Source organism: Squalius cephalus, assembly GCF_949319135.1.
Source record: "Squalius cephalus genome assembly, chromosome: 20".
Classification (NCBI taxonomy): domain Eukaryota; kingdom Metazoa; phylum Chordata; class Actinopteri; order Cypriniformes; family Leuciscidae; genus Squalius; species Squalius cephalus.
In genome coordinates, this window is record NC_137141.1 from 5,471,227 (window position 1) to 5,494,974 (window position 23,748).

General features: G+C 41.7%; 1 protein-coding gene and 1 long non-coding RNA gene across 3 annotated transcripts in view; one reads left to right on the top strand and one right to left on the bottom strand.

Moving 5' to 3' along the window:
* Positions 1 to 9,747: 9,747 nt before the first annotated feature.
* The window catches only part of LOC307148133, a 32,898-nt gene continuing 18,897 nt past the window's right edge, over positions 9,748 to 23,748 (bottom strand). The window contains exon 4 of the long non-coding RNA XR_013819415.1: positions 9,748 to 9,912. This is a non-coding gene — a long non-coding RNA (uncharacterized lncRNA). The remainder of the gene's footprint in view (positions 9,913 to 23,748) is intronic.
* The window catches only part of LOC307148131 (D-beta-hydroxybutyrate dehydrogenase, mitochondrial), a 32,037-nt gene continuing 29,016 nt past the window's right edge, over positions 20,728 to 23,748 (top strand). The window contains exon 1 of one of the 2 annotated variants that reach the window (XM_079853449.1): positions 20,728 to 20,851. The gene's annotated coding sequence lies outside the window, so the exon portion shown is untranslated. The remainder of the gene's footprint in view (positions 20,852 to 23,748) is intronic. The other variant, XM_079853448.1, reaches the window with a different exon arrangement.

The following is a 23,748-nucleotide window of genomic DNA, read 5'->3' on the forward strand; positions in this document are numbered from 1 at the left end:
TTCTCTGTTTAAGTAATTTGTATAAAACCAACAAGATGTCCAGCTTCTCAAACGCTTCCTAATTATTTTTAATTTGACCACGCCCACGAGCGCAAAAGAGATTCACATGCAAATCTCCACATGGAACGCGATCGCGCTCGTTACCTCAAAAACAAAGCACGAAAAAACTTCACAAGTCTCTGCTTTTCGTCGAGTTTGAAAGACGTGCCGTGAGCTTACATTGGATTTACCTCAGAAGAAGAACGCGATTTGAAGACAAGAAAGATGTAAGGTAAGAAATTCTTACATATTAGTTTGTTATTGTTGCATAAATTTCACATTGCAGTTGAACTGTTGCTAGATATATGGTGAATATTATAATATTTAGACCCGTGTTACTGTGTTTGTGGATATCTGCTCAAACGTAGATATGTATATGGTAACCATAATGTTTTATATTTGAGCGCGATCGCGTTTGTGAATGTTTGATATTTTGGATCGTGATCGCGTTTGAAAAGCAAAACGCACCAAACGGCTTCATGTTTTTACTAGTATCTCATTTCATATCATCATAACGAATGGAAACATTTGAAGTAACATGATAATCAATATATTTTTCTCTAGCTTAGTTGTTACTGAAATCTTTTGGAAGATTTATAGGCTGCTATAGGTTATTGTTATTATTATTTTATGCAGCACTGCGCATAGCCTATGCCTACAAGGCACAACATACCTGGTGTTCATTATATTATATATTGTTGGAAACATTTGTGTGTGTGTGTGTGTGTGTGTGTGTGTGTGTATTCTGTGAATTTTAAAAAGCAATTTTAACCAGAAAAATCTAAAATTTATTCCCAAAATCGTGCAGGCCTTTCTCTTGATATCAGTATGTTCACTTTTTTTTTTCTTTCAGGGCCCAGATGCCACTGAGTCCTGCTGACTTCAACATTCACATGAGTCTCTGTACATGAACATGGTAAAGTGAAAATCAAACACCTTGGAAATGAAAGGTAAGTACAATGTTTTTAGGAATGGCAGAAAGGTCTCTGTCTTTGGATCATTGTTTTCAATAAGTGCTTTTTTGTCATTTGTTGTGTATCTTTGGATTATGTTGTGTTGTAAATAAATCCAAACAATCAAAAAGCCATTCTTTTTTAAATCTCCTCATTCTTTGTGAAAGGTTGCTCAGAATGACAGGGCCTGATAGCTCCTAATAGGGCCGTTAGGGGAGGGTCTTTGTCTTTCTCAGGTGTGAAAAGCTTACATATTAATGACCTCCCGCATAAAGCTTTCTCACACAAAACACATCGTACGAATTTTAAATCAATATATTGTCTTCTCTGAATGAGCAATCAGGGTGATTTTCACATAGTTTTGGAGCAAATATTCTAGGCTACGTCATACAATTTTCAAAAGTCTTGTGAAGAAATAATCAGTATGGGTTTCATGGCCTTATTTCAGTGAGAATTTTTTTTTTGTATTTTCACAAACCATGCATAAATGTCATTATCTCAAAACTACAAACTTTTACATACATGCTGCTGATATATTATTGTAGCAGAGTTTGTGCTGAATACAGTGTAATTAGACTTTAGCCATGAAAATGTCACAAGTAACAGAAATAAGCACAAATGTCAGAGCATGTCAGAACACCTCCAGGGCCCAGAAAACAGCTCAGACCCCAGAGGGTTAACAACACTGGTCATGGCTGAAAAGCGTGGGAATTCAGATCCGAAGCACTCTTCCCCGTGAAATGTCACAATAAGAGGAACAGCAGCTACGACCGTCTCCAGAGTAGGCCCTGTCGCTTCCATCCCTTTAGAATGGAGGACTACTCTCCTTGGGCTTACAATGGGTAGGTTACAACTATGTGAGAGAAGTTGCCAAAGGGCATGCTACAGCTTGACAGCATCTGCATCTCCAACACTCGTAACAGTTCAGGGGCTGTAGCACCTTCCATAGGGACCCCAATATATCAATACTGATGTAATGTCAAACATGACTGACTGAATGGGAATGTCTAGGTTACTAATGAATGGCTGGGATCCCTGTCTCGGCTCCTCATCAAAACATGAATGAGAAGTGCGTGCTGGGAGTATTTATACCTGTATGTCAGGGTAGGAGTGGCTCAGCATGCAAATCTCGTTGGCCAATGTCCATTGGCTTGTTTAGTTACCACTTGAAGGTGATTGGGCTCTCAGGCGAGACCCCAATACGTCAGTACAGTACGATTTTGGTCGAGGTGATTTATGCAAGTCTGGATCAGTGTTCTCTGTTAGACAGAATGAATCCCTTTGTGGGAGGCTTTGTAACTCTGCAGATCGTAAACATGCACAAAAAGAATGCTCGATTCTGATTGGTTGACGAACATTCTAAAGTGTGCATCATACCCACCCACTTTTTCAGCAGAATTCATACTGGAAAAAACATTTCTCCATAGGGATTTAAAAAAAAAAAGTCTTTGTTAAAGCATTATAAGCCATGAACAAAACCAACCAAGAGGTGAAGCACAACATTACAACATGTATTTAAAGCAAAAAAGTATCTGACAAAAAGACAAAGGTACAAGACTGTGAACTGAACGGCTTTAGTGAGGGGGAAAAAATTACAAATCCATGAAGAATTAAAAACAAAGGTGAAATATAAAACTGTTTATTTAAAGTTGTTGATTTTATCTATAGATAGGCTACAAAAGTTCATTGCAAATATGCATATATACGAATATTTAATTATTTTGACAGCATAGCGAGACTTAATTACAGCATTCATGGAGAATTCTCTGTACAGCATCATGGGTAATGTAGTTTTGCACCACAAATTCCACTGTTAAACAGGATTATTTGAAAAACAAGTTGAAATAATGTGAACAGATGGCTTCACCAAAAGCATATACCATTGATTAAAAACCTCAAAGCCCACTGTAGGTCTACACGATTTGTAAAGCAATGGAGTTAAATGTTTATAAGTTACTGTTAAAATCTATATCCCTATGGAGTAATGTAGTTTTTACTTCTGAGCCCTGACTGTTGTACACTAATGAGTGCTGCAGGGATGACATGTTTTTGTAGGCCAAATATTAGCATTTTAGCACATTTGGTTCAATCATCCTGAACTCAATAAATTTTCTGAAGTGGTTTTTGGTCAAATGCCTGAAATAAGGTCTGTGGAGAACACAAGCTCAAGATATTTTACATTTTAATACATCATCATAAAATACATCAGAAAGACCCATTGTGATTTTGAGCTTTTATTTGTCTTGAACAAGGCAGTTGCTAAACGACACTAGATGTTGATGGAGACATTAAACATCACGGTGAATAGGTAAACTCATCTACTCACTAGTTACTTTCACAGCTTCATTGTCTCTTAACTATTCTTGCAAACTACTAGCAAGCTATTCTAACTCAAACTATTCTAATATGGAAAATATCTTTAAATAAAGACTGAAAGAGTTGTCAGAAGCTTAGTGATTGTGATGTTGAAGTCATGTGACCGTGGTGCAGCTCATATATAGCCTGTACGTTTTGCTTTTGACTTCTGCTGATTGTATTTGGCCTTCAAAATTCATAAAAGTTGTTTACTTGTGAAGATTATCATGATGAACAAAACATGTTAGAATCATAAACTTTTGTTGGTCACGGAGCTTTATTTTCTGAAAAATCAGTACCAGACAGATTCTGATGAATTGTTGATTTCATTGATCTATTTGAATTTGAGGGGAGAGTCTCGATTATAAAAAGACATCTAGAAAATAAAGGAAGGGGGGAAAGTTTGTGCCCTTGCAGGGAGTTGTTGAGTTAGACTGTTGCTTAGTGATGGCAAAAAACAGGCTTTCAAAGCTTGACAAAATGGTGCACGTTAGTGCCACCTGGTGGTTAAAGGCCTGTCAAAGCATCTCATTAATGCAACCAGTCCCAGAGATTTGTGAAGGCGTATGAGTACTTGGATGGAAGAATACCATCAGCTTTATTGGCCATTATAATCAACCTTCAATGAATAACACAAGCCTTATTAACATTTGCTAATTTGGTAGGCGTGTATCCAAAGGGACTATTGCACTCAAGGTATACATGTACATTTAATTTGGTTATGCATTCCCTGGGAATTAAACCTATAACATGGGCATTGTTGTTGCCATGCGCTACTGTTTGAGGTAAAGGAACACATTTACACATTTAGTTTAGTCCTATTCCTTCACCTAGTACATAGGTAAGGGTCATGCAGGTATATGTTCTATTTATGTAATGCAAGACAATGCTAGTGACCATGACTATGCTTGTGAACACTTACTCTATTACTATCGGTGTTTGAATAATATTCTCTCACAAGGGCTTGAGAAGGCAGAATTGCATAACTAAAGATAAAAACGGGGATTCAAAGCACTGCACTGTCCAGAATTGCATGGTATTTGGTTTGGGTTGCTGGGGTAATGATTTGGACCTTTAAAAGAATAATCAATCAAAAAAAGTGTAACAGAATGAATATGCCTTGCAAAGCAAATGTTATCCATATAAACTATAACAAAGTTCAAACACACACACACACATGAACCAGAAACTGATTCAAAATAAGTGGAAGAATGAATTATACAGGCTCGTACTGTATACAACTCCATGCATCAGAATGGTAACGCGTTTTATGTATCGCTCTCTCTACGTCGGACACAAAATGGTAATTGATATGATTAGCCTTTGGCTTGACTACGTTATCAAACAGCTGACCATGTTCCCATTCGCCCTCTCAGAGTCAGTCAGCTGACTCTAAAAATCAGCATCCTTAGAAACGCTTTGAACAACTCAGAATGTCAGTGGAGAAAGGCATATAGTTCATCATAACATTGTAATACACATCATATGTGACCCTGGATCACAAAACCAGTCTTAAAGGGGCATTCCACCCATAGGAACGTTGTTTTTTATTGAAAGTGGGTCATATATGTAGTCGAAATGTAAAATAAATTTTGAATTTGGTGCCTTCGTGACCGAGGAAAGACAAAAAATAACTTCAGGACGCATTTGTATGAAAGACAACAACTCCCACAATGCACCACATTGCACAGCTCCGCAAGCCACTCCCACTAATCCAGAACAGCGCATACTGCCTATAAGAGCAATCACTCTTCAACAAGGCTAGCTACCACCAGAGCTTGAAATTCATTTCACACAAAATGTCTAGTTAGTTGGCGAACTCATTAGTGCATTACTCCTCGTTTGTATTTCTTTCGAAAAGGTGAATTATTGCATGGTACCGGGATGTTCAGTCAGAACATATGCGGTGCGATTCAGAGATTTCGTCTAGGAGAAATTGTCATCGTTGAAATTCTTTGCCGCAGACGGACTCTATCTCTGTGTTCGTAGTTGCATCTTACAGTCTATGAGTTGCATAGTGAGATCACCGGCGCCACCAGTCCGCCCTAACTCGAGCCAGTCCGGGCTCCTCGTCCGCGGCAGGCAGGTCTTCTGCCTAGGCTGCTCTTCGCTATAATGCGGCTTGTAAAGGTAGCCACATACACCTGATTCAAGCATCAGACTTCCGAAATCCTCTTCTTCTATATCATATTGAGTACTCTCCTCCGCTATTGTCATAACTGTACATCTGTCTCCACAGCGTCTGTTAGCTTAGCTTCAAACAAGATGGAGGATATTGCTTTCAGTTTCAGAGAGTAAAGTCCCACCCACTGATCTGTAATAGGTCTGTAGCGTGAGCGGGTCCCGCCCCCTGGGAAAGATGAGGAACGAGTGTCTGTAGTCTCAACAGAAATCCCCCCCTCTTACACTTCCTCCGACAATGACGCAAAATGACGATTTTTGCGTCATTGTGGGAGGAAGTGTAAGAGGTAAATAACGGATTTCTCCCGTCTCAGGGGAAAATGATAGAGTGTTGCACGACCATTCAATAGTATGACTGTGTTTCTAACAATGCAAAGCTTAGTGCAAATGGGTGGAGTGTCCCTTTAAGTCGCAGGGGTATATTTGTGGCAATAGCCAACAACACATTGTATGGGTCAAAATTATCGTTTTTTCTTTTATGCCAGAAATCATTAGGATATTAAGTAAAGATCATGTTCCATGAAGATATTTAGTACATTTCCTTCCGTAAATAATATAAAGTATTTATTTTTGTGAGTGAATGCAGCACAATCACGAACATAAATGGACAACTTTAAAGGCCATTTTCTCAATGTTTCGATTTTTATGCACCCTCAGATTCCAGATTTCCAAATAGTTGTATCTCTGCCAAATATTGTCCTATCCTAACATACATCAATGGAAAGCTTATTTATTCAGCTTTCATATGATGTATAAATCTCAATTTCATAAAATTGACCCATGTGACTGTTTTGTGGTCCAGGGTCACATATACAGAAGTAACCAACTATATTGCTAAATCTACCTGATTTTTCATATCATCAAAAATATACTGGGATGACCTGGCTTCTCAAGACTTCCCTGCTTCAGAAAATAGTTAATGCTATGCTAAAACCCGCCTGTGCATTGACGGGATTGGTTACTATATGTTTGTGACGTAGAGAACGGGTGATTTCAAACCGTGTTTTTGAGACTGACTTTGGTTCACTGCAGTTTTAAGAAGAAAATACTCAACAATGGTGCTGACTTATGAATTTGCACATGGTTTGTCTTAAAGCATGTTAAAAACACCACACATACATATAAACAGCATTAAAACCTTTTAAGTAGTGTTTATTTTTTGCCTTGCTGGCCTCCAATAGTCTGGATGCCAGCCGAATTTAGCCCTGCCCGCAACCAGGGTTCGAATTACGGGGGGTATTGGGGGGGGTCCGAAAAATTAAGAGTAAGTGGCTGAATCAACTTTAATCACTGCCTATGGTTTTGACTGCCATGTATATCATCTTGCGTTGTGCTTTGTGGTAAATGTTATGAGCAGCTCATCATCTAAACAGATTTTTAGAACTGTCTTGATTTGGTTGTTCATAGTGTTTCTCTCATCTATAATGAAGTCGTAGTCTAGCTAGCTAGCTATCCTAAACGGAGAACTTGTTCGTATATGCATTCACCTTTACTATTTCTCTCAAAAATGATGATTGTGTTGGTAAGTACTCCGTGTATCCTTAAATTCCTTTTACAACACCGGCAAAGATTGTTTACACTCATCTTCTTCTTCTACTTCTTCCAGTGTGCGTGCAGTTGAGTTCTGTTGGCAACTATGCATTGCTCAACATATGTTACTTACTCAGTTGCTCTGATTGGTTGTAGGTCTATCCAATTGAGCGCAGAGGCATTTTCTTTCCTGGTTCGGTTGAAACACGCCCCATGGATCAGTATCAGTATAAATGGATCAGTATCAGACTCATATTCTGACTAGAATCTAAGTATGACGACATCAGGCTAGGCCTCCAAGGTAACATGGAAAATTCTCAGAACTCACAAAAATTCTGGTAAAGTTCTCTCAGTATGTTCTTCTCAAAAGAACATCAGTCATGGAACGTTTTATCCTGAATATTTAAGTTTCACATTAGTTTAACGGGTCTGAGCGTTACTTCTAGGTTGTTTGATCATTAATGAGAACTGAATAGAGAGCATTCAGAAATAATAGCAAGCTAAGCAAAATGTTCATAGAAATGTTCTTAAAAATGTTCTTTTGTTTTTGTTAGCTGGGCTTTTATTTTTCCTTTTTATTTTTTACTGATTGCCTCAATGGAAGAATGAAAGTTGGATCTAATACAGTTGGATTTCACACCAACACGAGCAAGAGACAAACACATACAGTGAGTCACTGGTTGGCTTGCCCATAGCTTGGATACTTGCAGCTGTTGACCCACTTGCAGAAGACACATTCTCATGCTTTGCTCTGGCCCTATAAACCCTACTGTATCGTAGGTAGAATTTGAAAGGCCTCTAAATGATTACCATAATCAAAACTTTGCTGAAATAAGTTGCCACAATCTACTACATGCCTTCTATCATCCGATAGATAGTTTATACTTTTTTAGAGAGGAAAAGGCTGTTTAGCATAATTGTAAAAACCTTTGTTTTTGTTGCTGTAAACGCAAACGTAAAGATTCAGCCAGATGAAGAAGTTCAACCTGCCACAGGAGCAGCTGACACCGGTCTACTCGCCTCATCACTGAGTCTATCCGGTGCTTATCTTTGAGTGTCTGGTTTGGTTCAGCCACCAAATCAGACAGAAGGAAACTACAATGCACAGTTAGAACTGCTGAGACGATTATTGGCACCGCCTTCCCAACCTCCAAGAACGTTACACCTCCAGAGTAAGAAAAAGGGCTAAGAAAATAACTTGGACTACACACACCCAGCTCACTTTCTCTTTGAACAGCTCCCAAGCAGCCAGACACAAGAACAGCTTTTTCCCTCAGGCTATCTTCCACCTGAACAGTTAAAACTGCCAAAAGGCTCTCTTCAATGTTCATGTGACATTAATATAATCTACTGTAAATCCTTTTGTCAGCGTATTTTTATTTTCTACCTTCGTATATTTATTCCACTTTTCATTTGCACATACTATACTTCCATTTTGCACAAAACTGTATATCTGCATAGGTATGTAATTCTGTCTATTGTGTATTTTCTATATTTGTATTACTGTATTGTATTATAGTTAATTTTATTGCCTTTTTGTTATTGTGTAATATTCCTGTTTTTCTGTTGTTGAATTAAACACTTGTAAAATTATCTGAATTGTGTGAGTTCGGGAACTGGGTGAACTAAAGCACTGTAATAGTGAGTATTACAAGTGATAAGCACAAGAAAAGAAAGGGAAAAAAATGGTCAAACTAAATTATTTAAATATAAAACAAAAGAGAAGCAGATAAGTGATAAGTCCGTAGAAACAACAACTCATTCCCGTCTGTCAGCTGCCGTGCTGCTGCTCCTCTCATTCACTCAAGAGGGTAGACGACGCAGAGAGAGGTGTGACGGCGGGGAGAAAGCAAGATCTCGCGCTCGCAGGACTGTGCTGGCAACATTTGGAGGTTACATTTGCGAATTGCATTTGGAGGTAACATTTGCGAATTGCAACCAACAGAAGTTGCGGTGGCCGACAGGAAAAGATGTCGTCGTCTGAGACAGCAGAGAGTACAGTTAACCAATGAGGTTTCTTTACAAAGATAAATTAAGAAATTAGGTTTACTTAATTATTCAGTAAAACGATGTTATTGTGAATATTATTGTTACTTGTTTATCATTGTGTCAGTGTTTTATTCACAGACTTTAGCTAGCTTCTTTGCACGAAGAACAACATGGTGACGAAACGTGTTTGTCCATTTAGGGCTACTGTAGAAACATGGCATTACCAAAGGGGACCAGCGGTGTATGTAGATAGAAATGGCTAATTTTCAGGTAATAAAAACATAACGGTTCATTATAAGGTCTTTATAGTTATAGTTACATATCAACTTATGAGGCTGAGCAGAGTAAGCTCACAGAAAGGAGAGACTGATTGATCCAATGAATCGTTTGAGAATCATTGAACAATGTGGTGATGTGCAGTGTATATATTATGAGAAAATGCAAGTGTTTTTCTTACCTTTGATGCATGTAAAACTGTTGTAGGAGACCTCCAACAAAATTAGGAAACTTTAAAATAGCATAATAGAGGCACTTTAAAGTGAAATATGGAATGAAAATCTTAACCCGCCCCACATCTTAATCTGAAGTGGTCAGCAGAACGAAGATGTGTTTCTTGCAAAAAAAAAAACTAAGTCTGCCCTTCAGATGGCTCTTCAGATGTGTTGTGAATCATCAGAGTCTGAGAGATCCATTTGCAGCAATTTATTTAGAAAAGGGAAGTCGACAGGCAAAGGTAAAATCACCGGCTAACAATAGCAGTAGAGAGCAGGAGAATTCGTGGTCAGTAAACAGGCAGATGGTCGAGGCAGGCGGCAAACAGTCGTAATCCAGTATCCAGGCAGAGGTAAAGCAGGCAGGCAGCAGGCTGGCGTGAAACAAGGAACAAAATAGGGTCAAACCAGGTAGGCAAACACAGGAAGAAATGCTCGGAATTGTTCACAGTAGCAATACAAAACTTCGCACAGGATGCTGTGCGAGTTGCAGCTATAAAGCCCAGAAGATGAGAAACAGCTGAGCGAGGTGATTAGAATGAGAACGGGGTTATGGGAAGTGTAGTGCGTGTAACAGTCAATATTCGGGCGAGGGCGCCCTCTGATGGCCTGAGAGGGTGGTTGCAGAGTCTGTGACTGTGACAGAATCCCCCCCCCCCATCCCCCCGCGAGCGACTGCCCCGACGTCTGGAGTCAAGGAGTTCATGGACTTGGAAAGCCTCCTCGCCCTCCACCAGGATGGATTGGGGGTTCGGCTCCTTGGACCTCTCCTCCCTTGTTTCATCGGGACCATCAGCAGGCTTGAGCAGTGAGACATGGAACGTGGAAGCAAGACGGTAATGTTTAGGCAGGGCAAGACGAAACGACACAGGTGTGATCTGTTGGACGATCTTGAAGGGACCCACATACCTGGGGCTGAGCTTTTTACAGGGGAGCCGTAGTCGGAGGTCCCGGGTGGATAGCCAAACCCACTGGCCGGGTTGGTACACTGGACCGGAACGACGGTGGCGATCCGCTTGTTCTTTCTGGCGGCGAACGGCCTGTTGAAGGTGAACATGGGCCTGGTTCCAAGTCTTCTCACTGCGTTGAAGCCAGTCGTTCACGGCTGGGACACTGGTGGGTTCTCCGGACCATGGAAATAGAGGTGGTTGAAACCCCAGGACACATTGGAAGGGGGTGAGGCCGGTAGCATGCTTCTGGATGGAGTTCTGGGCATATTCAGCCCATATTAGATAGCGGCTCCAATCCTCTTGATGTTGGTGGCAGTAGGAGCGGAGGAACCGAATGATCTCCTGATTCATACGCTCGGCCTGCCCATTGGATTGGGGGTGATACCCAGACGTGAGGCTGACGTTAACCTGCAGGGTGTTGAAGAAGGCTGCCCAGACTCAGGAGGTAAACTGAGGGCCTCTATCGGAGACGATGTCCTCCGGGAGGCCGTAAAAACGAAATACCAGATTGCATAGGAGGTCTGATGTTTGTAGGGCGGTGGGTAGCTTGGCCAGGGGTATCGGGCGGCAGGCCTGGGAAAACCGATCTATAACTGTGAGGATGGTGGTGTGGCCATCGGAGACGGGGAGATCGGTGAGGAAGTCGACGGCTATGTGCGACCAAGGGCGTTGGGGTATAGGGAGAGGCTGGAGTAGGCCGGCAGATAATTGTCGTGGTGTTTTCTGGGTATTGCAAACTCGGCAGTGTCGGATGAATGTAGTAGTGTCTTGAGTTAGTGATGACCACCAGAAGCGATTTTGCAGGAGTTGAATGGTAGCGGTGATCCCCGGATGCCCTGAGCTAGGAAGAGAGTGGACTTGTTCTAGGACCTGATTCCGGAGGATCTCAGGGACGAAGACTTTGTTAGGAGGACAGGCGGAAGGAATCTCAGACTGGGAGTTAATCTGTTCAATCTCTGTCTCAATGTCCCACTGGACGGGGGCAACGATGATGTCAGGGGTCAGAATAGTTTCGGGATCTACTGGTGTCAGGTCGAGGTCATGTTGTCTTGATAGAGCATCTGCTTTAACATTCTGGGACCCTGGGCGATAGGTTACGGAGAAATGGAACCGACTGAAGAACAGTGACCACCGAGCCTGTCTGGGGTTCAATCTCTTGGCGGTGCGCAAGTATTCTAGATTCTTATGGTTGGTTAGTACAGTAAAGGGATGTAGAGCCCCTTCTAGCCAATGCCGCCACTCTTCGAAAGCTGCCTTCATAGCTAGAAGCTCCCTATCCCCAACATCATAGTTCCTCTCAGCAGCATTGAGTTTCCGTGAGTAGAATGCACAGGGGCGTAACTTAGGTGGAGAACCCTGCCGTTGCGAGAGGATGGCGCCTATCCCAGTACTGGATGCGTCTACTTCAACCACAAAGGGTATTTCCAGATCCGGATGGAAAAGGATGGGTGCCGAGGTGAAGCGCTGCTTGAGTTGGTTAAAAGCTTGGGTTGCAGATTCATTCCAAGGAAGACGATGCGAGCCCTTCTTAACCAGGGACGTGAGGGGGTTTGCCACTGAACTGAAGTTTCTTATAAAGCGGCGATAAAGTTGGCAAACCCGAGGAAGCGCTGGAGTTCTTTTAGAGTGGTGGGTTGTGGCCACTCTAGGACTGCTCTAACCTTTCCCTCATCCATGGCGACTCCATCCGGGCTGATTACGTACCCCAGGAAAGTGGTGGACGTCTGGTGGAACTCACACTTTTCAATTTTGGCGTACAGTTGGTGCTGGATGAGCCTCTGAAGGACCGCTCGAACGTGTTGCACATGATCGGCCAGCGTGTCCGAATAGATTAGAATGTCGTCGATATAGACAATGACCGTCTTGTGGAGCATGTCTCTGAACACGTCGTTGATGAAGGATTGAAAGATGGAAGGACTGTTTGCCAGGCCAAAAGGCATAACCAGGTATTCGTAGTGCCCTGTATTGCTGGAGAAAGCGGTCTTCCACTCGTCCCCTTCTCTGATGCGAATGAGGTTGTATGCACAGCACAAGTCTAATTTGGTGTAATATTTAGCTGTACGTAACAACTCTAGAGCGGATGGAACCAACGGGAGTGGGTAGCGGAACTTAACGGTGATGTTATTAAGAGCCCGATAGTCAATGCATGGCCGGAGACCCCCATCTTTCTTTTGTACAAAGAAGAAGCCGGCGGATGCCGGAGAGGTGGAGGGCCGAATAAAACCCTTGGTTAGTTCCTCTTCTATATATTTCTTCATGGAATCGGACTCGGGTTGGGAAAGAGGGAATATTCGGCCCTTGGGAGGCACGGAGCCAGGCAGGAGGTCAATAGCGCAGTCGCTGGCGCGATGAGGTGGAAGGGTTGAGGCTTTTACTTTACTGAAGGCCTCCAATAGATCATGGTACTCGCGTGGTAGATTATCTGAACTGGTTTGCTCGGGGGGTACGGTCACTGCTCGAACAGACAATGGGAAGACGTGGCTGAGGCACTTAGTGTAACAGGCTTCACTCCAGCGGGAAATTTGGTTGGTTCTCCACCCAATGAGTGGGTCATGTTTGCGGAGACACGGCAGGCCTAGAATGACTGGGACATGGGAGGCTTAAAGCCCAGACACACCGTGCCGATTTCAGCCGTCAGGTGTCGTCGGCGGTAGCTTTGGCGCCGATTGCACATGTTAAGCATGTTCTGTTGACTTGTGGTTAGGCCTACTGATGTTCAGTTATTTTAAAAGTAGCCTCAATTAGGCCTGCATGAAGTTGGAAATTATTTGCTGTTGCAAAGAATCGTTTATGAATGCACTTTTAAGAAAGTTGTGGAAATAAAATAATATTTACATTTTATCAGTTGTTATTGAAACTCATCATTGCCTGGAACACACAAAAGATGGCATTTACTGCAGAGGCGTGTGTGGGTTAGGGCAGGCGGACAGGATTTTGGGGAAGGGGGGGCTCGGCTGTCCTTACCTACTCTAAGGGGAGGCTCACATTCACCCAATTTGAAAACCCCTGAACTAGAGCACAGGTAGAGAATTGACGGCCATTAGCTGTGATTACGTTGGATACAGACACGCATGTACTAGAGTACAATGAGTCAGAGGTTAAGCTCACCGGCCTCGGTGCAGCTGAACGTGGTCGGGAAGGGCAAGCGATGCGAAGATGACCCGCCTCCCCGCAGTACATGCACAGATGTTGTGTCATACGTCGCTCACGTTCATCAGCTGACAGATGGTACGTGTTGAGTTGCATGGGTTCAGAGTCATCAACTGGTACAGTTGCTAAGGGACGAGGAATCGGTACATGCCGGGGGGCTTGAACAGTGCGATGACTCGCTCGGCGAGATCGTAGGAGATTGTCGATCGTTAGGTTGATGAATTCATCCAAGTTTCTGCCTTCATCCCGACAGGCTAGTTCAGACTGAAGTTCGTGAGTTAAGCCCCTACGGAAGATCACTTTTAGCGTATCATTAACCCAGGTGGTTTGGGCTGCGAGGGTACAAAAACTGAGTGCATATTCAGCAGCGGTTAATTTGCCCTGCGTCAGTTCAAGTGCCCTGCACTCTTACCCTCCTTATTATATTATTATTATTTTGGCTCCTGCGATGGGTAGGGGGGCGTCCCATCCCTGTGCGTTGAGCCGACCAGATGAACCAGTTGTTTCCAGTGCTGACGGTCTTGTGCCAGCTGCTCTGCATCCTCCATAGCAACTCCATGTTGTTGGAGGTCGCCCGCAAGGACGTCAAGCCATCGGGTGCGGGGTCTACCTCGTGGTCGTCTCCAGCCTGCAGCATTCGGATCAAACTGGAGAATGGCTCTTGTCGGATGGTCAGGAGGATGGCGGAGGACATGGCCAAACCAGCGGGTGCGACGTTGCGCAGCCAGGCAGGATGCTCTGGGCTGGCATGTGCGGGCTCTAAGCACTTGATTGGAAACCCGCTGGGGCCACCTGATGTTCTCGATGGTTCTGAGAGCCCTGCTATCAAAGCCATCTAATCTTGCAGCCAGTGTCTTATTTAAAGGGACAATATGTATCTTTTTAGGTATTTTATTATCTAAAATCAATATTTTTATTCATAAATATGTCCTCAATGGTGTCCAAATACCTCTGCCAATGATCTGACTTGTCCTCGTAAACTAAGAATTTATTATCTTTATATACATAGGACGGGTAGGTCCACGGAGGCTTCCATGTAGTTCCGCCATCTTGAAAAACTATAATAGCAGAGAGGGACAAAAAGTACTAGGCCAACGCGTTTCCACAACGCGTTTTCGTTCAGAGCCCGCGTCACGTGACTGAAGTCAACAAAAGCGGAGGAGCAGAGCAGAGAGAGGCGCTTGTCACTGCCGCGGCAAGTTTAAAAGGCTGCACTTCACGGTTAAGTCACAGGATAACGATCATCTTCGTCGAAAAAGTCCAAAATAAGACCGTAAAAGGAAACATGACCAGAGATTACAAAAACAAGGGTTTATGTCGGATAGCTAATGCAGGAGAAAGCTTTCAAAAGAGACGCTGAAGTTGCCTGCTTTCTTCTCGACAGGTAAGTCAATGTTAAGGTCTTAATTACAGGCTTTTTATTTTTATTTTTTTATTAGCCTATATAGACCAGCGTTTCCCAGCGGGGTGACACGGCACCCTGGGGTGCTTCTGGCGAGAGCAGGGGTGCTGTGTAAAAAAACAATTTTTTACCATCAATCTCGGATCGTCGGAAGTCTCTAATAACAACAAATAATGCGCACAAATTTATAATAAAAATGCAAATCATAAGTTTTCGGCGTTGAATTGCGGAGGTTGCGTTTGCGTGTGATTTTATTCCCGTGCCTTATTCCCAATGCGTCCACATAAAGCTGCCTATTTTTCATTGATGCGCTTACAGTCAAATACACACGAAAACATTGTCACAACGTCCGTCTTGCCGCGTATTCACATAAACACATCGGTTATGTCCGTGCTGCTGTCAACGCAACGCGTGCGATTAATATTTTTCAGTTTAACACGTTAAAAATATTTAACGCAATTAAAGCAGCATTTTTTTCTGTCATGCTTTGGCTAGCGTTATATTATATAATCACGTTATTCTTCATGCAAATGCTTCTAACCATGCAAGCGAGAAAATACAAAAGAGAATGCGCTGTCTGTGATGCTGACACGACTCGCGCCAGACTCGACTTCTCTTTCGCGCTTTCGCTTTGAGTGTCCTCATGAGAGCAGTCTTAAATTAGTTAAATAAAGTCTTAAATGAACGTTAAGAGTTGTGAGAAAATGGGACGCGTGTGGGATCCACATGTGACAGTGCAGCAGTGACATCAGAATCAAATAACACTTCATTCATAAAAAGATGCCATTAAACAATTATTTGAAATATACTGTCTTTATGATGTTTCTACATTAATTTGGAGATTTACTGTGAAATTATTAGGCTACATAAAATATAGTAAAAACAAGCTATCTTGTGCAATTATAACAAAATTATATATTATATAAAATTAAAAATGTTTAATTCATATATTCATTTGTAACATGCATGAACGAAGAAAAAAAAAAGGAACAGGAAGAAGAAAATCTTATGGTAGCCTACCTGTCATTTATTTGTGCACATCAAAAATAAAAATAAAAAAACCCCAGCACATTTCAAAGTATAGTATCAAAGTAGTATTGTGACAACACTAGTGTAGGGTGCCACACATTTTTTTTAAATTTCAAAGGATGCCTTGACTGAAAAAAGGTTGGGAAACACTGATATAGACAGTAGAACAGTTAAAAGTTAAACAGGCTCTTTGATGAATAGCAGCTATTGAGTAAAGTAGAGAAGGCCCTATAAACAAGGTTGTAAGTTTTGTTTGTTCAAAACTGTAACATTCGTTTGTTCGTTGTGTCAAGTTGTAGTTTGTTTGAAATAACAAACCAGTTCACCTGAAGGAAAACTCGACGAGGTGCTATTAGAAGACATCCTGTCAAAGCTTTTTGGTACATATCGCTTACCGTAGATGCAATGCGCATTTGAAAACGCGAGGCGCTGGAGAGCAAAATTAGTTTGATTGCAAAATACAAATTCACCACTAGATGGGAGTAATTCCTACTTACTGTCCCTTTAAGGGCCAAGTCTCCGAGCCATAAAGCAGGATGGAGAGTACTGCTGAGTTGTAAATCCGTATCTTCGTCTTGCGTGAGATGGTCTGGTGCCGCCAGAGTGGTTTCCAGAGAGACTGCAGGGCTGACGCAGCCAGGGCTCTTCTGCGGGTAATTTCTGGTTTTAGGTCCCCGTTGTCTGTCACTATGGATCCCAAATACACAAAGTTCTTGACAGGCTCTACAATGTTATTGCCAAGCCGCAGGGAAGGTGGATGCGGTCCATCACCGACATACATGAACTTAGTTTTCGTCCAGCTCACCTGGAGGCCAAGCTTCTCAGCCTCTTCACTGTATATGCCCAGAGCGTCTCTCAGCTGGCTGTAGGACGTGCTGAGCAGGATGGTGTCGTCAGCGTACTCCAAGTCAGTCAGGTGGTAACTGCCGAAGTTCACTCCGGGGACCCGCTCACAAACCCTGGACATCAGATGGTCAATGATGCAGTTGAAGAGGTCAGGAGCAGCCACGCAGCCCTGGCGAACGCCACTGGAGATGGGAAACCAGTCTGAGTCTCTGCCGTTGATATGGACACAGCTCTGAGCGTTGCTATAAAGCAACTTGAACAGGGCAACAATCTTGGGTGGTGCTCCAAGGGCATGTAGGATACTCCACAGTGAAGTATGGCAGACGGTGTCAAAGGCAGCCTTAAGATCTATGAACCCGATATAAAGATGGCGATCTTTACGGAATTCATAGGTCTTCTCTATCAGCAAGCGAACGGCGGAGATTTGGTCTGTTGTGGAGCGATTAGGCATGAAGCCAGCCTGCTGGGGACGGCGGCTGCTTCTGATGGCTGGGAGAGCACGGGTGAGCAAGATCCTGGTAAAGAGCTTGCCGGGGATGGAGAGAAGGGTAATGCCTCTGTGGTTGCCGCAGACTAGCCTGTCACCCTTACGTTTCCAGAAGGGCAAGATGACTCCTCTGGTCCAGTCGCTGGGAATCCTCTCTGTCTCCCACACCTCATTGAATATGTGGGTAAGCCACTCGACGATGCTTTCACCGCCTGATTTTAGCATCTCAGCGGTTATTGCACAGATGCCGGGGGCTTTCCTGTTGTTAAGTTTTTCCAGAGCGGCTCTGACTTCCTCAGGTGTGACAGGGTCTGTACTGCAGACAACACTAGGGGCTGCAGCGTTAGCGGCCGATGAGATGGCGGGATCAGCCGGGGAGGGACCGTGCTGCAGAAGGAGGCTGAAGTGCTCTTTCCAGCGTTCGAGGCAGTTTGCTTCAGTTGCTATAAGGTTGCCATCAGAATCTTTCACCAGGGCTGTCTTGATGCGTGGGCCATTACGGGCTTGGCGCAGCAGACTGAAGACACGGCTCATGTTGTTGTTATTGGCCGCGGACTCGAGGTGTTTAGCTTCTGCTTGCCAGAACTTCTCCCTATCCTCAGCTATAGCCACATTGCGCATTACACATTGTAAGTTGGCGAGGGGGCTTGCGCGTTCCAGTGACCCTGGAGAGCGATACCGTCGGGAGCTCGCTCCTGGTAGGGTCACCCTAGGCGGGCCGGTCTCCAGGGTAGGTTCCAGACAAACAAAGACCCCAGCATGTCGGTACGCTGTGAGGTGGCAGCCCCACCAACCGACTATCCTGCGGAGGGCTAACAACCCACCCAGGAGAAACTCTCTTGTTACGAATCCGATCAGAGAAAGAAGCCGGACTTCCCAACACGGTAACGGACCCCAGCCTGCCCCCGATCAACGAGTACGGATCAACCTTCGTCGCAGTATCCGAGTCGCCACATGGAATGTCCAGACACTCCTTCGCCCCGGAGCTGCCACCCTGCTGTCCCGAGAGCTCTGCCGCTATAACATCTCCTTGGCAGGGCTCTGTGAAGTCCGATGGCATGGCAATGGCGAAATAACAGCAGGCGACCATTGCTACTTCTGGAGTGGCCCCGAAAGACGGACAGGCCTTTATGGTGTGGCACTTGCCATCCCAAAGGCCCTCCGCTAATGTAGTGCATTAACAGTCAATATTCGGGCGAGGGCGCCCTCTGATGGCCTGAGAGGGTGGTTGCAGAGTCTGTGACTGTGACAAGATGATTCAAGACTCGGTTGCGCTTAACAGGATTATTGACAGACTTGCAGTTCCAGCTAACATATCTCAGAAAATGTGCCATGTGAGTGTATTTAATGAATGGAACATAACATGTAACATAACATGTAACATCCAAGACATCTTTCAGTCATGCTGTGTGCGCAGAGCTTCTGTCATTATAAAGGACCCTTCCCATCCCTCACACAGTGTGTTTGTCCCTTTACCATCTGGTAGGAGGTTATGCAGCATCAGGACTTGCACTGCAAGATTCTGTAATAGTTTTTTCCCTCAAGCTGTCAGAGCCCTGAATACCAGGGTGCCATTCATCATCTCATTGCCATAAATTGCCGCCTTGAATTTCACTATTTTATTGTTTATTGTAATTGTTTACTGTTGCTATGTATTGTGTGTATTAGATGTTGTTGTTTATTCTTGTATTGGTTGCACCTCGGTCTGTACGGAATGAAATTTTGTTCGACTGTATACATGTATACAGTAGAATGACAATAAAGTTGACTATGATTATGACTATGACTATGTAAGAAAATGGTGCAAAACAGAAAAACAACAAACAAACAAAATACAAAAAAACTAAAAGATGACATCCAAACAAAATCAAAAATGCACATAGAAACATCCACATCTTTCAAGAGCAGGTGTTTCGCAAATCCAGCGTTGGACAACTTACAACACAAGGCGGACATTATGCAAATGTCTTTTTTAGTGACGTAGAACCGTGATTCGAAACACAAACGACTCGTATTGGCAGTTCAGAGTTGGTTCTTCTTTTGGGAGACAACGATTTATCGTGAACTTTCGACTTTACAACTTTGCAGAGTTGTAAAGTCGAAAAATACAACTTTTTTATTTTTGTTAACTTCTTTTATTTTTAATTATACTTTTTTTTTTTTTTTTTTTAATTATACAATTAAACATATATGGACTTAAAAGAAAGCCCAATCATTCCTGTAAAAGACACACATAAGGCACGTTTACATGTAAAATAAGGCATAAGCTAATGCTAATCGAAGCATATATTTAAACAACAAAAAATGCAGTTAATTACTGTAATTATAACCTACTGAAAACTCCCAATACAACATACATGCAAACATGTATTTAATTATTATTCTGTTTACCAAAGCAGTCAACATTTCTGAGATTAAAATGCTAGCATTACCATATTAGGGACACAAGAGCGAGCACCAAGTGTGCCACTAATGAGTGTCCCACCAGAAACAAACCCTACATACTGTAGTTCCAGGAAGAAAAGTAGCTATTACTAAACATAGGCCTAGATTAACTATAAAAATCAGAAAACGGTTTAGATCAAATTAAATTTATTAGTGGTATTTTTTAATCTATTTTCCACGTTTGGTTAGACGGATCTGTGTAATTAATGGCTAAATAATCATGTGCCATTCCAATTATTTGTCAAAAAGCTGATGGCAGATTATGATATTACAGTTTAAATTATGATAGTATTAAATCATGTATAATTCAAATTTAGATGACTTCTTATTTATTCTTACAGAGCCTGATTGATTTAGTTTACCCCTAAACGTTAATTAATTCAGTAACTATCCAACATGTACAAACATGTTTAAAGCTGCTGTTATTCATACATGAATCATTATGACTTCTGTCGTAGTTAAGGATCCGCTCTTCATTGGTTCATGATTAGTTCATATCTTCACTAATCATGAGTTCATATTGAAGTAACTATTAATCTAGGTATTAGTACATGATTATTCATGCCCTGTTATTGTAAAGTGTTACCACATTGTGTTATGTTATTATTAAGTGGCAACTTTGCATTTCAATGTTTTTTGATCAGATTTGAATACATTAAGTTTTCATATAGCTCACAGCTACAGTTGCTCTTGTTCCAGCAATTTGATTCACAAAGACATGAAATCAGGTTTTCAGTTTTCTACTCTTTGTCAGATACTTATAATGTAGATGTTTATCCTTTTCATTCAAATTCATGCATGGCATGTCCCACTGCAATCACGAGTGTCATGATGTCATTGTATTTGGTTAGGTTGGGTAAGAAGGTTTCCCCACCATCATTCAGCTGAAGAAACCTCTTGTGAGACAGACGTCAAACTCCTCAGCCCATGAAAAATAAAGGGTTGGTATTTTGTTTTATTAACTTTTTCTTCATATTCCAGGATATCCATCACAAGAGTCAAAAGTAAGTTTGGGGAGGGATGCATTGCATTGTGGACAGAAATACCATTACCATTTTAGGTCAAAAATTGTGGAGAAAGTGTATATTTTAGATGTTGTCACTGCTGGATACTAATTCAATAAGTCAATTCAATAGTTGAAAAATTCAATAATATGACAAAAAATTCAATAATATGACAAAATATGAGAAAGTTGATATAATTGATTTAAGTACATATAATCTGTTTGTCTCTCAATTATTATGTGGTAATAAAAACTGCTTGTATAAAAATTATAATACAATTGTAAAAGTGCTTTTTAAAGTAGTTTTAGATGGAAAAAACAGCAGCATGTAATGCCACAGGACATGTTGTCACACTGAACAATATTTCAAGCCATTTTGATATGCTGTTTCTAGAACAGACTCCTGTAGTCACATTATGTTCCTTTTTAGTTCTGTTCATTGACTGTAGTTTGTTTTCATCACGTTTCTTTGTCTTTGTTTTCCCGCTACTATATCATTTACCATGGACACTAATCATCAATTTTTTTGTTAATCATCTCTGTGTATTTAACTTCCTCCCTTTATTATGGTCTTTGTCGGTTGTTGTCTGTGCATTAGCACACTGTCACGCATGTTTGCCTGTTATTCTGTGTGCGTAATAAATTGTGAGTTATCATCATCATCCTCTTCCTTGGATCAGCGCGTTACACATATTCTGAATCCACAACAATAAGTAAAGCTTTAACTTATTTTATGCTTACCCATTTTGAAAATCTTTCTGTTATATGAAAGTAGCGCTTTAAGTTTTTTCCGTCCAACTCCCCGCCTGCTCCCACTAGGTTCTATTCCGCATCCACCCACTCCTGCTAAAAATTCACTCCGTGTTCACCCGCTATCTGTGTAAATGTATCTTGTTTCCAGAATCTCACATTTAAAATTCCCCTAAAGAAAGATATATTGGGGATATAAAATGTAAAATGTTGGCTATGCAAGAATTTTATTTGTTATTTTTGTCTTATCATGATACTGTCAACACAGTTAAAAGATGTCACAGAGAAAAATAGGCTAAATTAAACAACATCTGTCACTCAACATTATAAACCAAAAAGACGAATAAATGAAAATATTTCGGGTTACGTATGAAAGCTGCGTCGCTGGCGCTGTGGAAACACCCCCAGTGTGACGATTATCTGAAGCCCCTATACCATCACGCCAATTCATTGGCCAGTGGCGCCTGCACCACCTCTAATGAATACGTCACATATGCCTCATAAGAACGTGCTTGCGCCATCTCACTTCAGATTTTCCATCAGAATTTTTAGGCACATTTTGTAGAAATTACTTTGAAAAAAAATTATTCCAACAGTTGGGCTCAGGAAATAAAAATCCCATTAATTATTTCCATAGAGAAATGGATTTTTGGCAATGAAACAGATTTTAATCTTGTAAGGGAGACCTACCAGCTCTGCAATGTACTGTAAGTAATGAGAAGTTATGATAATAAGAAAATAGGAATATTATGTGAAGAATAACACTAACCATTATAGCAGCATCTTCTTGGATTCACCGAGCAGACTAGTAAAGATGCTAACGATCAATCAACGATCATTTAATTGTTGATTATAATTTAATCGATAAAACTTATGGATGGTTGTTTAAGCAAGGTCATCATGGCTGCATCCGAAAATGTAGGCAGCTGACTTGTTGCCTCACTGCCTTATCAGGCAATGACTTTACAGGCAGCGTTTGCACACATCTACAGCAAAATGCGAGCTTTGGTAAGTGAATATTTAATTACTACAATAGTAATTTCCCGATAGAAATTACATCAAAAGTGGAAAATGTTTGTCAAAAACGTACATTTACACACAAACTGACCATCAACCGCAAATCTTTATTTTTCTAGCTCAACTGTCACAGAATGGAAAGCAAAAGATTGTGGGATATCAAAGGCAGCGAAGGATACATCTATACTGCCTTCGATCAGAAGCCAACATAGATGTAGGCTATCCTTCGAAAATCGATCAGATGAAGGTATCTCAGGAGACAGGAAGTGAAGCTAACATTGGATTGGGACATTCCTTGATGCCTTCCTACCTTGGAATGCATCCTCTGAAGGAAGCATTTTTAAGCTTTCGAACGCAACCCTAATGTCTTAAAACCATGCAATGGATTAGGTAGGCTAGCCATTTATTTTGAAACATAATTACTATTGTAGTAAAATATACTATCGTATAATAAATATTTGCTTAATTATCACCAAAGCTTGCTGTATTTTGCTGTAGATCATTAAACTGTTACGCTGCCTAAGTCTGTCTGAAATCAGTTTCCTGAGGTACCTTCATGCGCAAATGCTGCCTGCAAAGTCATTGCCTGATAAAGCAGTAAGGCAACAAGTCAGCTGCCTACGTTTTCGGATGCAGCGTTTTGTATAGTATAATTTTCAAATGACATTGGAAAACACTGAGACAGCTTTAGCCAAGCAGCATGTCATGTCACTCTGTGATCTACGCATTGTCTTATGTTGTGTTTGGGCTCATTCGAGACCACCTGCTCTAAATAAGCATATGTGCGCTTTTCATACAAATACTTGGTATAGTTTGGTCTCTAACTGAAACAAATATGCTAGTTGTATTCTGCAAGTTGAGACCTTTCAACGATATATGACACAATGTATCTGTTATGTACGATGATTTTACAGATTACATTTTCATGTAAAGCAGTTATTTTTTCACACTCTGAAATAGAGCACTTCTAATATGTCAGAAAATTTGAAAGTACTTGTTAATTGAAGATCATGTTTCCTATATCCACTGTAAATCAAGCTTAGACGCTTAAAAACTACACCTACTGTAGACTATTGTGTGTTGGTTAAGCAAGTCGTTAAGTAACGTGATAACTAAGGTCATGTTCAGACT